Source organism: Cetorhinus maximus, chromosome 5, assembly GCF_964194155.1.
Source record: "Cetorhinus maximus chromosome 5, sCetMax3.hap1.1, whole genome shotgun sequence".
Taxonomy (NCBI): domain Eukaryota; kingdom Metazoa; phylum Chordata; class Chondrichthyes; order Lamniformes; family Cetorhinidae; genus Cetorhinus; species Cetorhinus maximus.
In genome coordinates, this window is record NC_135883.1 from 130171467 (window position 1) to 130189213 (window position 17747).

General features: G+C 45.4%; 1 long non-coding RNA gene across 1 annotated transcript in view; it reads left to right on the top strand.

The window, feature by feature from the left end:
- Positions 1-15434, top strand: part of LOC144680362 (uncharacterized) — a 195222-nt gene extending 179788 nt beyond the window's left edge. The window contains exon 3 of the long non-coding RNA XR_013576550.1: positions 15408-15434. This is a non-coding gene — a long non-coding RNA (uncharacterized LOC144680362). The remainder of the gene's footprint in view (positions 1-15407) is intronic.
- The last annotated feature ends 2313 nt before the right edge of the window (positions 15435-17747 follow it).

A 17747-nucleotide genomic window follows, 5' to 3' on the forward strand; every position in this document is an offset into this window, starting at 1 on the left:
ATTTGGATGTTAGATACAGCCAAGAAATTTGATTGGAGCATTGGGGATTAATCAACAGTCCTTAGCTTAAATGGGTCAGATAGTTCGAGGCTGATTATGGCAAAAAACCTTTTCCTGTCACGTCAACTCTGTTACACAATCTGTGGTATTGTGACCATATAAATAATTACATTTGATGATGTGGACAGGGCTATTCCTGCGCTGATTCATACACAGTTCGCAAACACATAGCCATTTCACTTCCTTCAAGAACTCAGGGATGTTTCCATGGGCCACGATCAAATCCCATAAGAATCAGAAAATCATATATGAATATAGCGCGAAAAGATGCCATTTGGCGCACCATGCCTGTGCCAGTTAGGTGGTGGAGCTATCCAATTAGTTCCACCCTGCTGTTACTTTTCATAGCTATTTTTTCCCTTCAAGTATCTATTCATTTCTTTTGAATGTTACAAGTGAACATGCTTCCACCACGCTTTCAGGAGGTGCATTCCAGGTCACATTGCTGCATGAAAATGTTATTGCTCATTTTGCCACTAGCTCTTTCGCCCATTATTTTCAACCCTGACCCCTCTGTTACTGGCCCTTCTGCCACCGGAAAGTTTCTCCTTATTTCGTCGATCGAAACCCTTCTTGATTTTTGAACACCTCTATCAAATCTCCTGTTAATCTTTTCTGCTGCGAGAACAACCCCAGCTTCTCCAGTCTATCCACAAAATTGAAATCCCTCAACCCTGGTGCAGTACCATTTCACTAAGTCTTCTCTGGCATCATTCCTAAAGTGTGTTCGAAATGATCTCACCATTTTACACAGATATAGGAGCTGACACTAGAGGCATGGATTTTACGGTCCTCAACTGGGCCTGTTTTCGATGGGGAGGTGGGGGGTGGTGGTGGAGCGTGCGGGCATGTAAAATACGAGGGGTGGAAACCCCTCTACCTTCCCGCCCACCCCTGAGCTACGCCCCATGATATGGTAGGTGGGTGGGTGCCGAAATCAGCAGCTCACTTGCCATTTTTAATTAAATAATTAACAGTCAATTGAGCTTGTTACCAAGCCAATTGACAAGTATGTAAGGCTGCCATGCCATAATATGGCGTGGGCAGGCAGGTTGGAGTAGGCAGTCCATTTACTATATGCAATGTAGGGCGGGTAGGGAGGGGGCACGTCCCTTGTGGGGGTGGGGGGGGGGGGGGTGGTGGGTGCGGGTGCCTTGTGCACATTGGGGGCACCTCTCCCAAGATGTTACACCCTTTTGTTCCTTCCCACTTGGCCTCCTAAGCCCACCCTCCCACCCCCATCACCCCCTCCCCATCAAGTTGCTCGATCTGTTCCAGCCCGAAAAGCCCAGATGTCATCGCTCTTCCTCGTAGGTACCCTTACAGTTTCAGCAGCACTCATTACTGAGTTCTGGCAATGCTGAAGCTCCTTGAGCCGCTAGCCAATCTGATTGGCCAGCAGCTCTGGAGGGCGGGGCTTCTTCCCATGGAGGGGCAGCAACGGCACAGTGGTAATGCTTGTGCAGACTTCAGCGTTCGCCCTCCTCCTGCCCCCACCCTGGCAGCACTGAGCCTTTCAGCCGTTAATTGGCCAGCCAGTGTGAAATCTGGGTTGGGGGCCGATTGCGGGCGGAGGGCCGTTTCCCAGCCATGCCCGGGCCCGCCTGCTGTGCCCACCCGACGAGCTGAAAATCCTGCCCATTGAAAAATAGAAGCAGGAGTAGGTCATACGGCCCTTTGAGCCTGCTTTGCCATTCAGTATGATCATGGCTGATCCTCTATCTCAACGCCATACTCCCACTATCACCCCAAACCCTTGATGCCTTTAGAGTTTACAAATCTATCTTTCTCCTTCTTAAATATATTCAGACTTGGCCTCCACAACCTTCTGTGGTAGAGAATTCCACAGGTTCACCACCCTCTGAGTGAAGAAGTTTCTCCTCATCTCAGTCCTAAATGGCCTACCCCATATCCTGAGATTGTGACCCCTTGCTCTAGACCCCCCAGCCAGAGGAAACATCATTCCTACATCCAGTCTGTCCAGCTAATCAATGCTCCTCTGTCCTTTCAGGAGAAGACGGCTCATAACAACATTGAAAGGCTGCGGACCGACGGAGGCCCCCAAAACATCCTAATCCACACGTGGTATGAGCAGGATACCTTGGAGATGGAGAGCCAGCACGCACCTCGGTCAACTGGTCACAGAGAGGCTGGGGTGTCAGGCGAAGGTAAGAGTGCACAGAGGTGAGAGTTTCAGATGGTGCAAACACGCTTGTGTAGTCTCATCATTGATGGGAGCCTCAAAACTGGATTCCCCATTGATCATTGAAAGACGATGGCAACATGATGCAGATCTCCACAGTCTCACCAGGGTGCCTGACATGCACAGTGACAGTGTGATGACGTAAACTAATGACATGCCACCACATACCCAATTGCAAGGCCCCAAAGAGCCACCTCTGGCGCCAGAGGACCACCAGGCTCCAGATGCACCTGCGCCACACCCTCTGTCTGAACCAGGCATCAGCGCAGGTACCAGCACCTCAGTGGGCGTTAGATCGGTGGCTAGAAGGTCGGTGCACAGCGGTGAGGGCACTTCACACCAGCTTGAGGTGCAGGCGGAGGCAGAGAGTGCCCAGGGTGCTGGCAGCTGGAGGGCTGCTGGAGATCAGGATGATGCTGAGTCGAGGGCAGATGATGAGCCTCTGGAGTCATCCAGTAGGCGGCAGATGCTGTATGTCCAGCAAGATGCACTGAAGGATCTGGTGGAGATCCATGAGCATATGCATGCCATGGTCTCCATTATGGAGGAGTCCATGCAGAGTATCAGCACTGTGTTCACCCTCATGGCCAAGCACACTGTCTCTTCCATTGACAGAATGGCCACTCTCATGGAGAGGCAGCTCCAGGAAGAGAATCAGGGGTTCTTCGGGTTGAGTTCAGACCTGCAAACGCTCACACAGGGACTGACCTCAGCTGGTCAGTGTCAGTGTGGGAGATGGATGAGGCACCCAGTATCCCAGCTAGGTGCCCATCCATCGATGGTGAGCGGGGAGATCCAGAGCGACCTCACGTCGGCGCAAGAGCTGCCTGTCATCTCTCTGTGGGCTCCTCTCAGGGCACTCTGGATGATGACAGCAGCTCCTCCACTCCCCTGCCAGTGACCGTGGCATCTGATGAGGCTGCGGCGACTGGGGAGATGCCAGCCGTGGCACTGGCCCCTCCCTCTCAGGAGGGAGCAGCACAGGCTCCACTGGCAAGAGGATGACAGCCAAAGTCATCAAGGCCAACATGACAGCAGAGTCTCCAATGCTGGTGCCAACAAGGGCTGGAGGAGGCACCAAGTGTAGCACTCATAAACATAAGTTTAAGGCACCATGAGCACAAGAGGGGCTGGCCACATGTGATCTTCTGTTGTACAATGTTTTGTTTATGTGTATTGTTCTGGGGTTGATGACCAGAGAAGGTCCTGTTAATTTGTTTGGACTGTCAAAATGAGATAAATTTTCTTTTGTTGTAATTACCTGAGTATGTTTCGCCTTTTTTATTTAATGTGGTGCAGGGTACGCTAATATGTAATGCTGCATGTGCCCAGCTCTAAACTTTATTGTACATGCACTGAGTGGACTTTGGGGTCAAATGAAAGGGTCATTTCAGACATCCGGGATGAAGGCGGCAGCCCTGGCATGAGGTGGTAGCACTTATTTGGTGGCATAGCGGAAGGATCGTTGGACCAAGGCGTGCCTGTTGTCCCTGCTTCCCTGGAGGTTACAGATTTCTGCCTCCACGCCCTCAGAATTCTCCTCACCATGCTCCTCTTCTCACTCACTATTAGACTCATCCTCTGTGGCCTGCGGAGCTGCGTCAAGGTCCTCTTCCTCCAGTCGGTTCCCCCTTTCCAGTGCCAGATTGTGGAGAGCACTGCATGCAACCACGATCAGTAACACCCACTCTGTGGGGTATTGTAATGCATTCCCTGAACGGTCCAGGCATCGGAAGTGAATCTTCAGGAGATCTATCACCGCCCTTGTGGAGACATGGTCCCTGTTATACCGCTGCTCTGCCTCTGTTTTGGGTGGCGGAGAGGTGTCATAAGACACCTTTTCATTGGATAGCCCTTGTCACCCAGCAGCCATCCATCCAGTTGGGCTGGAGCACTGAAGAGCCTCGGCACCTGGGAGTGTCTCAGGATATAAGCATCATGGTAGCTGCCAGATTACCTTGCACAGACTTGCAGAATCTCCATCCTGTGATCACACACTGGCCAGGAATTTCCCCTCGGCGATTTGGGGGCGGGGCCCGCTCACCGAGGGGAAGATTATGCGGGATGACGTCGGGAGGAATCCCCGACGTCATCCCGATCCATTTAAATTTTTAGGACAGCGGGCGGACAGCGAAATCAGCTGTCCGCCCACCAACCTGTCAATGGCCAATTGAGGCCATTAAAGTACTTAGAGGCCTGCCCGGCCAACCTTAAGGCTGGCGGACAGGCCAGGAGCCCCAGCGGGCTTCTGATTATTCATGAAACTTCATCCACTGGCGGGATGAAGTTTCATGTCTGTTTTGTACAAAATTAATAAAGTTTATGCGTTCTTTATTAATGTGTCCCATCTCATGTGACATTGTCACATGAGGGGGACATGTTAATAATTTTTTAACGTTTGTATTTTTAAAGTTTTTTCCACTGTCACTATTCTCCCTGAGACAGGACTTTGCCCCAGGGAGAAGTGCGCTCTGTCATGCGCATACGCGAAAGAGCACACTTTGACAGCTGGGGAATCCCTCTCCCCCCACCCCCCGCACAGGAAGCGCATAGCGCTTCCCGTTGGGGATGCCACTGGGCGGACCTTAATTGGCCCGCCCACCTAAAATGGCGGCGGGTCCCGTTTCAGTGGCAGGGGTCAGCTGCCCGCCCGCCGCCAAGCCAGTAGGGCCTGCATGCCATCCGAGGGCAAAATTCTGCCCACTTTCTGCACATTCATGGAGTGGAATCACTTCCTATTAACGAAAGCACCTGGCTCACCCACTGTCGCCTTTGTGGCCACATGTGTACCGTCGGTTGCAACCTGGACGCCGGGGAAGCCAGCAACACTGCAAAGCCTCTGGATCGCTCAGCCTGGCTGGCATCGTCCATAAGGAAGTTAATACCCACCTGAACAGAGCTTCTGTCACTAGCTTGATGCAACTGTGGACAGCTGATTGGCAGACTCCACACAGATCCCCCACCGATCCCTGGAAAGAGCCAGATCCATAGAAGTTGAGGGCCACTGTTAGCTTCAGAGCCACTGGCATGGGGTGTCCACCCACACAGTTGGAGGTGCTCTCAGGCCCAATCAAGGGAAACAATTTTATCCTGTTCACTCTATCTATTCCCCTCATAATTTTGTACATCTCAATCATGTCACCTCTCAGCCTTCTTTGTTCTAAGGAAAGTAACCCCAACCTATCCAATCTCTCCTCATAGCTACACTTTTCTAAGCCTGGTAACATTCTTGTAAACCTCCTTTGCACTCTCTCCAGAGCTATTACGTCCTTCCTGTAATGTGGTGACCAGAACTGCACACAATACTCCAGTGTGGCCTCACCAGTGTTTTATACAATTCCAACATTATATCCTTACTTTTATATTCTATACCTCTGCCAATGAAGGAGAGCATTCCATATGCCTTTTTTACAACCTTGTCTACTTGAACTGCTGCCTTCAGGGACCTGTGTACCTATACCACAAGATCTCTCACTTCATCTACCCCTCTTAGTATATTCCCATTTATTGTGTAATCCCTGTAACTGTTTGAGCTCCCTAAATGTATGACCTCACACTTCTCTATGTTAAAATCCATCTGCCACTTTACTACCCACTCCACCAACCCATCTATATCGTTTTGGAGATTATGGCTATCCTCTACACTATCCACTACTCAGCCAATCTTTGTGTCATCTGCAAATTTCCCAATCGTGCCCCCCACGTTCACATCCAAATCGTTAATTTATAACACAAACAGCAAGGGTCCCAACACCGAGCCCTGTGGAACACCACTTGAGACAACTTTCCATTCGCAAGGGAACCCATCGACCATTACCCTTTGTTTCCTGTTACAAAGCCAACCTTTTATCCAGTTTGCCACATTATCCTGAATCCCATGGGCTTTTACTTGCCTGACCAATTTGCCATGTGGGACCTTGTCAAATGCCTTGTTAAAATCCATGTACACAACATCCACTGCACTCCCTTCATCAACCCTTCTTGTCACTTCCTCAAAGAATTCAATCAAATTTGTGAGGCAAGACCTTCCTTTAACAAATCCATGCTGGCCATCCCTGACTAGTCCATGCCTTTCCACATGACAGTTAATCCGATCTCTCAGGATTGATTCTACTAATTTGCTCACCACCGATGTAAGACTAACTGGCCTATAATTGTTTGGCATTTCCTTTGATCCCTTTTTAAACAATGGAACTACGTTTGCATTTCTCCAGTCCTCCAGTACCTCCCCTGTATCTAGTGAAGATTGGAAAATCATCCTCACAGCATCTGCTATCTCCTTCCTGACTTCCTTCAGCAGCCTTGGAAACAATCCATCTGGCCCTGGTGACTTATCAACTTTCAAGGATTTCAATCCTTCGAGTACTTCCTCTCTCTTTATGACTATCCCGTCCAATATCTCACAGTGTTCCTCCTGGACTACTATATCTACATCCTCCCTTTCCTTTGTAAACATGGTGACAAAATATTCATTCAAAACCCTTCTCACAGCCTCTGCATCTACACACAAGTTTCCATCTTCATCTCTGATAGGTCCCACTTTTTCCTTAACTAACCTTTTAGCATTAATGTATTGGTAAAACATCTTTGGGTTATCTTTAACTTTACTTGCTAATCTTTTTTCATGCCCTCTCTTTGAATTTCTTATTTCCTTTTTTACTTCGTCCCTGCACTTCCTATATTCGTCTAGGCTATCTGCAGTGCTTAGTTCTTTTGCCTATTGTATGCTTTCTTTTTCTGTTTGATCTTCCCCTGGGAAGTCTAGATTTGGCAGTACCACTCTTATTTTTGTAGGGGACATGTCTACTGAAAACTTGTGCTCCAGAACTTGCCACGCCCTTAGCCAAGCTGTTTCAGTACAGCTACAACATTGACATCTACCTGGCAATGTGGAAAACTGCCCAGATATGTCCTGTACACAAAATGCATGACAAATCCAACCTGACCAATTACCGCCACATCAGTCTACTCTCGATCATCGGTAAAGTGATGGAAGGGTTGATCAACAGTGCTATCAAACGGTGCTTACCCAAAAATAGCCTGCTCACTGACACTCAGTTTGGGTTCCGCCAGGGCCACGCAGCTCCTGACCTCAATACAGCCTTGGTTCAAACATAGACAAAAGAGCTGAACTCCAGAGGTGAGGTGAGAGTGACAGCTATTGACATCAAGGCAGCATTTAAGCAAGTGTGGCATTAAGGAGCCCTAGAAAAACTGGAATCAATGGGAATCAGGGGAAAACTCTCCACTGGTGGGAGTTATATCTAGAAAAAAGGAAAATGGTCGTGCTTGCCAAAGGTCAATCATCTCAGCTCCAGGACATCATTGCAGGAGTTCCTTAGGGTAGTGTCCTCGGCCCAACCATCTTCAGCTGCTTCATTAATGACCTTCCTTCCATCATAAGGTCAGAAGTGGGGCTGTTTGCTGATGATGGCACAATGTTCAGCACCATTCTCAACTCCTCAGATGCTGAAGCAGTCTGTGCCCATAATTAGAAAGCCCTGGACAATGTTCAGGCTTGGGCTGATAATTGACAATTTACATTTCTGCCACAGAAGTTCCAGGCAATGACCATCTCCAACAAGGGAGAATCTAACTACCTCCCCTTAACATTCAACGGCATTACCAATGCTTAATCGCCCAAAATCCTGGGGTTTACCATTGAACAGAACCTGAACTGGATCAGCCATATACACACTGTGACTATACAGCAGGTCAGAGGTTGGGAATTCTTCAGCAAATAACTCATCTCCTGACTCCCCAAAGCCTGTCCGCTATATACAAAGCACAAGTCAGGATGTGATGGAATACTCTCCGCTTGCCTGGATGAGTACAGCTCCCACAACACTCAAGAAGGTCAACGCCATCCAGGGCAAAGCAGTCCGCTTGATTGGCACTTCATCAACCACCTTCAACATTAACTCAATTCACCACCAATGCACAGTGGTTGCAGTGTCTACCATCTACAAGATGCATTTTAGAAACTCACCAAGGCTCCCTCAACAGCACCTTCCAAACAAGTGACCTCTATCATCTAGAAGAACAAGAACAGATGCGTGAGAGCACCACCACCTGAAAGTTCACCTCCAAGCCACTCGCCATCCTGACTTGGGCTATATTGCCATTTCTTCGCTATCACTCCCTTCCTAACAGCACTGTGGGTGCATGCACACCACATGGACTGAAATGGTTCAAGAAGGTGGCTCACCAGCACCTTCTCGAGGGCAATTAGTGATGGGAAATAAATGCTGGCTTATCCAGCGATGCTCACATCCCATGAAAGAATTTTTAAAAATGATAACATTGTTGCTCAGTACATTGACTGTGGTGCACTGGTGAGTGACAATATTCCTCCTAAATCTTTTCGCATAATATAACAACGTAACATCCCTCTTTCTGAAAACAAATAATGCCTCTATGTATTACAGCCTTAGCTGAGGGATGGACAAAAGAGCTGAACTCCAGAGGTGAGGTGAGAGTCACTGCCCTTGACATCAAGGGAGAATTTGACTGAATGTGGTATCAAGAAGTCCTAGCTAAACTGGAATCAATGGGAATCAGGTGGAAAGCTGTCTGCTGATTGGAGTCGTACCTAGCACAATAGGAGATGGTTGTGGTTGTTGGAGGAAAAGTACTCAGCACTAGGATATCACTGCAGGGGTTTCTCAGGGTAGTGTCCTCAGCCCAACCATCTTCAGCAGCTTCAGCAAAGACCTTCTGTAGTAATTATGGTTTTATTTAGTGTGTAATGTACTTTTAAGGAAGATCACATGATCTGTAGTGACCAATAGGAGAGTAGCATGGGCCACCTCAGCAGTCAGTGTAGAGTTAGAGTTGGTGTTGAAAGCACATGTGTAGTTGCTGCTGAGTATATTGTAAATAAACTTAATGGTTGCACCCAAGAAGTGTCTGCTGTTCAACTCTATTACTAATAGTACAACTCGGCCGCCCTATAACAAACTGGCAATGAGAATAAAACAGGGTTGAACAGAAGAAATCAAGTTAAAAAGAAATCAGCACTGTACCTCACCTGGTGATTGTAAGCAGCAAGCTCCGTTAGAATTGAAGAAGTGATCTTCTCTTAAAATTCAACAATTTGGGAGAATTGATCCTTTTGAACCTGCCACAGGCGATTGGTCTCAATACATAGAATGCCTCACATTCCTTTTTCAAGCGTAAGAGATTATGGGGGAAGAGAAGAGGCAAGCGATCCTCTTGAGTACTTGTGGGAGAAAAACCTATGCATTGATTTGAAGTTTGACGGAACCCAGTGCCACAGATTCGAAAAATTTCGATGAATTGGTGGACCTTGTGAAGGGTCACTTAGAACCCAAGCCCTCAGTCATGATGCAGAGTTTCAGGTTTAATTCACGAAATAGAGCCCCGGGTGAGACAATTGCATGCTACGTGGCAAATTTGAAGCAGCTAATAGAACATTGTGAGTTCAGTACAATTCTGAATGATACGCTTGTAGATTGTTTAGTGTGTAGTGTGAAAGAGGACACTATTCAGAAAAGATTATTGCCCGAAGTGAATCTGGATTTTAAGAAGGCGCTAGTGATGGCCATGGAAAACACAATAAGAGATTCACAAGCAATACAGAGTGCGCAACATGGTACAGTCCTCCACATTAGGTGGGAAACCTCAGCCGAAAGTGACGCAAAAAAGCAAGACTCTGCCAAGAAGCAGGAAACAGACCCCGCTAGCTGAAGAATAAAGAAAAATAGCTTAGCAGCAAAATCGAAGAATAATTTTAATAGAGGTGGAAACAAACAGCCTTTTAGCAATTGGCAGTTTAAAAAAAAATCTATTATCACAAAAATGGACATACGATGAAGTAGGACAAGGAAAGATTCAAGCAGGCTTGTAAGCAAAAGAAGAAGCCCAATGAAATCTACAATGTAGAACAGCCTGAAACAACAAATTCTGACATTTACTTATTGTTTAATCTGAAAGTTGAAAAGACAGAACCAATGTTTGCCATAGTGAAAGTAAATGGCAAACCTGTACGGGGGGCATTTTCAGGATGGCAACCTGTAACTAGTGCCACAGGGATCAGTGCTGGAGCCACAATTATTTACAATATACATTAATGATATGGATGAGGGAAGGGAATGTACTATCGCCAAGTTTGCAGATGACACAAAAATAGGCGGGAAGGCAAGTGGTGGGGATGACACAGAGTATGCAGAGGGATATAGACAGGTTAAGTGAATGGGCAAAAACATGGCAGATAGAATATAATGTGGGAAAAAGTGAGGCTATGCACTTTGGCAAGAAAAAGAGAGGAGCTGAATATTATTTAAATGGAGAAAGACTGAAAAAAGCTGCAGCACAGAGGGATTTGGGGGTCCTCATGCATGAATCCCAAAAAGCTAGCATACAAGTTCAGCAGGTAAGGTAAATGGAATGCAGGCCTTTATTTCAAAGGGAATGGAGCATTAAAATAGGGAAGTGTTGCTAACACTATACATGGCACTAGTTAGACCACACCTAGAATACTGTGAACAGCTTTGGTCCCCTTATCTAAGGAAAGATATACTGACATTGGAGACAGTCCAGAGAAGATTCACTAGGTTAATCCTGGGGATGGAGGGATTTCCTTATGAGGAGAGGTTGAGTAGGTTGGGCCTGTACTCATTGGAGTTTAGAAGAATGGGAGGCGACCTTATTGAAACATATAAGATTATCAGGGGGCTTGACAGGGTAGGTGCTGAGAGGTTGTTCCCCCTGTGGGTGAGTCTAGGACCCGAGGAAATAATCTCAGAGTTAGAGGTCGCCCATTTAAAACAGAGATTAAGGGGAATTTCTTCTCAGAGGGTTGTTAATCTGTGGAATTCTTTACCACAGAGGGCTGTAGAGGCTGGGCCATTAAGTATATTCAAGGCTGAGATAAACAGATTTTTAATCAGTAATGGAATCAAGAGTTATGAGGAAAAAGCAGAAAAGTGGAGTTGAGGATTATCAGATCAGCCATGATCTCATTGAATGGTGGAGAGATTCGATGGTCCGAATGGCCTACTTCTGCTCCTACGTCTTATGGTCTTATGGTCTGTTAAAAAGAAAGTAGACAGGAATTTCCACTACAGTAATTGGGGAACATACTTTCAGATATTTGAATTGTGGTGAACATTCATTAAGTTTGGAATGAACAGTGGCCAAGTTAAAAGCATACACAGGTGAAGACATTCAAGTAGAAGGCATAAACAGAGTAACTGTCCATTATGGAAGTTAATCGGCAAAGCTACCAGTGTTGGCATTGAGAGGCAGAGGACCAAACCTTCTAGGGCAAAATTGGCTAAGGGAAATCAACCTTGATTGGTCACTGAGATTCCAAAAGGAAGCTGGAAGTGTTCCTGTTTTGAAAAAGGAGTGTGTAAGGACTCAACAACCTGAAGAAATTCTGGCTTCCAGCCAAAGCCTGGAAGAACAGCAGAAGAAACTCAAAGGGACCCTGCTTGATGACAGAGTTTGAGACGAGGTGAGCAACCTTCGCAGGAAAAAAGAAAACCTCTTGAAAGACCTTCACACACTACAAGAAACTCCTAGTTTCTATGTTTCTATAGGATTCCCTCAGGTCAAAGTTTGTACCTCTAGAAAATTATGAAGAGAAACAGAAAGAATCCAGCACCTCTCTGAACAAACTGAAGAATTAGTTGGCAGAGAAGACACAACAATGTTCAATTTTCCAGGAGGCAGCAAACAAATACAAAAAAGAGATGGAAAAGCTGAAGAATCAGCTAAATGAAGCCAAAGAGGCTTTGGACGCAAAAGTCGCAGAATTTTCCAAGAAGCAGACAAATCATGAAATTTTGGGAAACTCAGCCATTGAGCTCAGATAAGTTGAGCTTGCATCTGAGAGAAGTCTGGCCAATAGTGAAGTCAAAAAGAAGGCCGAGATTAAAGTCTACGCTAGAAAGAAGGTGGCACATAGAAAGAAGACACAGAAGTACTAATAGGGCTTTAATTCTGGCAGCATACAAGTACGCTTTCGTACGTAGGCCTGGCAATCAAATCACAAACGCCGCTGCACTTAGTCATTTGCATTTACAAGAAAATGATGAGTGCGTCCCAGCTCCATTGGAACTTGTTTTACTTTTAAATTTCTTAGGCTCCTTGCCGTTATGTGCTCGACAGATCAGAGACTGGACAAATAGGGACCAAGTCTTATCTCAAGTACGAGAACAAGTGCTACATGGTTGGTCACAGGAGCCCATATCTGGCAAAATAAAACCGTTCTTCAACAGAAGGCATGAAATAACCAGCCAGGATGGCATCTTATTGTGGGGAGCACAAGTGATAGTTCCTCCAAAGGGAAGGGAACCACTTTTAATTGAACTGCGCAGTGCGCATCCAGGAATTTCCCGAATGAAGACCATATCTATGCAATTATCTATGGTGATCTGGGATGAATGGCAAAATAGGGGGTTTAGTAAAACACTGTGAGCAATGTCAGCAACTGCAAAAGTTGCCAGTGACAGCTCCATTACACCCATGGGAGTGGCCAGGTAGACCCTGGGTCCAGTTACACGTTGACTATGTTGGACCTTTCCTGGGAGCAATGTTTCTGTTCATTGTCGATGCCCATTCAAAATGACTGGACATAGGTGAGATGAAGTCACCAATGTCGGGCGCTACAATTGAGAAAGTACGCCAGAATTTTGCGATTCACGGACTACCAGACATAGTCATTTCCGATAACGACACAGCATTTACGAGTACCGAATTTCAACAGTTTATCAGCCTCAACGGTATCACTCGTGAAAACTGCACCGTACCACCCTTCCTCAAACGGACTGGCCAAAAGGGCGGTTCAAACGTTCAAGGCAGGCATGAAAAAGCTAACTGGCGATTCCTTGACAACCAAGCGAGCAAATTTTCTTTTTCATTACAGGACTACTCCTCACACAACAACAAGTGTAATAATGCTAAATTTTAGAGGAGAAGGTGGAAAGGGTCAAGGAAGCCAGAAAACTAGACACAACTGGCATAATCGTGACAGGAAACTTACCATGGGAGAGCCGGTATACGTGAAAAACTTCAGGGAAGGACCAAAGTGGCTACCGGGTGAAATAAGTGCGGTGACTGGACCCTTATCTCACCATGTGGAGGTGGAAGGCCAGATCATCCATAGACATGTGGGCCATTTAAGGAAGAGAGAGACAAATCACCAAAATTTGGTTCCACCAATGGAGTGACAACGACAGAGTCTGCGTTTCCTGTTGAGGATACTCAACCCAGGACTGACATGTCTGATGTTCCTGTAAGAGTTGAGGATACAGAACTGCAAGTGCCCACCAAAGCAACTGATGTTCAGGCTACTCCGGAAATGGAGGCTGCTGACAAAGAATCTGAAGTTGTGGAGCTGCAATGTACCAGGAAACCATCTGAAAGACTGAACTTGTAAATTCCTTACCCAGTGTAAATATTATGTTGTCTTGAAAAATATGTAGTTGTAAATATATGTATGGCCGAGTTAAAGGGGGAGGAATTTAGTAATTATAGTTTTATTTAGTTTGTAAGGTACCTTTAAGAATAATGCTTGTTAAGGAAGATCACATGATCTGTATTAACCAATAGGATAGTAGCACGTGCTACCTCAGCAGTCAGTGTAGAGCTAGAGTTAGAGTTGAAAGCACACATGTAGTTGCTGCTGAGTATATTGTAAATAAACTTAATGTTTCCACCTAAGAAGTGTCTGCAAAAGTACAACTCCGTCACCCTTAACACATTCCTTCTATCATAAGGTCAGAAGTTGGGATGTTCGCTGATGATTGCACACTGTTCTGCACCATTTATGACTTCTCAGATACTGAAGCAGTCCATGTCCAAATGCAGCAAGACCTGGACAATATCCAGGCTTAGGCTCACAAGTGGCAAGTAACATCCATGCCACACAAGTGCCAGGCAATGACCATCACCAACAAGTGAGAATCTAACTATCGCCCCTTGAAATTCAATGACATCACCATTGCTGAATCCCCACTATAAACATCTTGAGAGTTACCATTGACCAGAAACTGAACTGGACTAGCCATATAAATACTGTGGCTATAAGGGCAGGTCAGGGACTAGGAATTCTGCAGCGAGTAACTCACCACCTGACTCCCCAAAGACTGTCCACCATCAAAAAGACACAAGTCAGGAGTGTGATGGAATACTCCCCACTTTCCTGGATGAGTGCAGCTCTCACAACACTCAAGAAGCTCAACACCATCTAGGACAAAGCAGCCCGCTTGATTGGCACCACTTCCACAAGCATTCACTCCCTCCTCCGCCAATGCACATAGGCAGCGGTGTGTACCATCTACAAGATGCATTTCAGGAACTCGCCACGCCTCCATAGACAGCACCTTCCTAACCCACAACCTCCACCATCTAGAAGGACAAGGGCAGCTGACACATGGGAACATCACCACCTGGAATTTCCTCTCCAAGTCACTCACCATTCTGACTTGTAAATATATCACCGTTCCTTCACTGTCACTGGGTCAAAATTGTGGAATTCCCTCCCTAAGAGCACTGTGGGTGTACCTACACCACATGCAATGCAGCGATTCAAGAAGGCAGCTCACCACCACCTCACAACGGCTATTAGGGATGGGCAATAACTGCTGGCCAAGCCAGCGATGCCCACATCCCATAAATTTACACAAAAAAGTTTTTATTATATAATAGGTCTAAACTACAGAAGATTAACAATTGACTTTTGTAATTAAACTGTACACCTTAAGCATTTTTTATAGGTTGTTTCCTTTTCACAAAACATTATTCACGGTATCACTTAGGTGAGAGAATGTTGTGCCTCCATTTTGTGGATTTGGTATTCATCGCTCTCAGTGATGAGTTGGCACGTTGTAATGGAAACTTTATACATGTTGCTCCCGGTGTTGTAGGAGTTGTGCTTGCTGTTGCTGATGTTTGTGTCTCTTGTTGTTGCTGTTGCACTGCTTGTCAGTGATGCTGTAGATGTTGTCTCTTTTGTTAGTGATGTTCCTGGCATTGTTGATAATCTTTTCTGCTTTTCCATCTTAAGTGTGACTGAATACGGACTCTGCTCCTTCTTATTTACTTACTGGTTTCAGTCTCAATGATGTATGACCTTGGAGTCTCAGCTTCACCAACAACTTTTGTTGGGTTCCAGGTTTTCAGGAATGGATCCTGTACATGTATAGTTTGTCCTCTCAACAACTCAGGCAAGGATTTGGCATGCTTGTTGAAGTGTTGACTTCCTTCTACCTGTATATGGGTGAGTTGTTATTTTACTTTCTCCTGGTTATTTGGAGAGTGTATCTTGCTTAGCAAAGTTGAATTGTACTTTCTGCTATTGAGTAGCTCTGCAGGCAATTTCATGTCAGCCTTGAAAGGTGTAGCTCAGAGTGACAATAAGGCAAGGTGTGGGTCTTCCTTTGTCTCTTGGCATTTTATAAAGGTTGTCTTGAGCATCTGGGTGTGTTTTTCTATAAAACTTGGGTAATTTGGAGGTGAATGATGATGTTGAACCCATACTGTTCAGCAAATTCCTCAAACTCTCAGGGGGTGATAAAAGGGAACTTTGAGTAATAACCTGCTACTGCGAGATGCCATTCTTTATTCTTGAGAATAAACAGACTCCCACAGTACACCGTAGTCCGGGTGGTACTTCAGTAGCTATCGTCTCCTCTTTCTGCTGTGTATTTTTATACTTAGAAGAGTTCAAGGCAATTGGGAAGAGTCAGCATGGTTTTGTGAAAGTAAAATCATGTTTAACCAATTTATTGGAGTTTTTTGAAGAAGTAGCATGTGCAGTAGATGAGAGGTAGCCTATGGACGTAAAGTACTTGGATTTCCAGAAGACATTTAATAAGGTGCCACATCGAAGATTATTATGGAACATAAAAGTGCATGGTGTGGGGATAACATATTAGCATAGATAGAAGATTGGCTGGCTGGCAGAAAGTAGAGAGTATGCATAAATGGGTCTTTTTCAGATTGGCAGGATGTGACGAGTGGAGTCCTACAGGAGTCTGTACTGGGGCCTCAACTTTTTATGATTTACATCAATTACTTAGATAAGAGGAGTGAAGACATGGTAGCTAAATTTGTAGATAACACAAAGATAGGTAGGAAAGTATGTTGTGAAGAGTACATTAGGTGGTTGCAGATGGATATAGATAGGCTGAGTGAGTGGGCAAAGATCTAACAAATAGAGTTTAATGTGGGAAAATGTGAAGTTGTTCACTTTGGCAGGAAGAACAAAAAAGCAGGGTATTACTTAAATGGAGAACGGCTGCATAACTCTGAGGTGCAGAGGGATCTAGGTGTTCTAGTACATTAGTAATAAAATGTTAGTATGCAGGTACGGCAAGTAATTAAGAAGGCTAATAGAATACTATCCTTTATTACGAGAAGGATTGAACATAAAAGTAAGGATGTTATGCTTCAGTTCTATAGGGCATTGGTGAGACTGCACCTCGAATACTGTGTGCAGTTTTGGTCTCCTTATTTAAGGAAGAATGTAAATGCATTGGAGGTGGTTCAAAGGAGGTTTACTAGATTGATAACTAGAATGAGTGGGTTGTCTTATGAAGAAAGATTGGACAGACTGGGCTTGTTTCCACTGGAGTTTAGAAGAGTGAGGGTTGATTTGATTGAAGTATACAAGATCCTGAAAGGCCTTGACAAGGTGGACATTAAAAGGATGTTTCCTCTTGTGGGTGAGTCCAGATCTAGGGAGCACTGTTTTAAAATTAAGGGTCACCCTTTGAGGATGGAGATGAGTAGAAATTTTTTCTCTAAAAGAGTTGTGTGACTTTGGAATTCTCTGAATCAGAAGGTGGTGGAGGCGGGGTTATTGAATATTTTTAAAGCAGAAGTAGATAGATTCTTGTTAGGCAAGGGAATCAAAGGTTATCGGGGTTAGATGGGAATGTGGAAATCGAAACACAGGAAGGTCAGCCATGATCTTATTGAATGGAGGAGCTGGCTCGAGGGGCTGAATGGTCTACTCCTGTTCCTATTTCTTATGTTCTTATGTTCTTAAGTACTTCTGGCATACAATGAAAAACTGGCTTTATGTCATCTTCACAACGCATTTGTCTGCAACTAGCTTGATCCCAGCTTTCCTGGTTCTCTCCATAGCTTTACGTAGATGCCAATCAAGGTCTTTCCATCTACACCATAGACCTGGATATCATCTGCTATGCCAACTGCTCTTTTGCATCACTTGTATGTCTCATCTACTTTCTGCTGGAATACATCCTGGCTCACATTAAGACCAAAAGGGAGATGCAGAAATTTGTACTGTACAAAGGGTGTGCCGAATGTTGTCAACAGCAAAGACTCTTCAGCAAGCTTCATATTCCAGGAGCCATTTCTGGCATCAAGCTTGCTGAAAACTTTTGTCCTTGCCAGTGCTGGCATGTTCTCTTCCAATGTTTGGAATTGAATAATGATGCCTCTATATTGCTTGATTAAGATCTTTGAGATCCAGGCAAATTTGTAG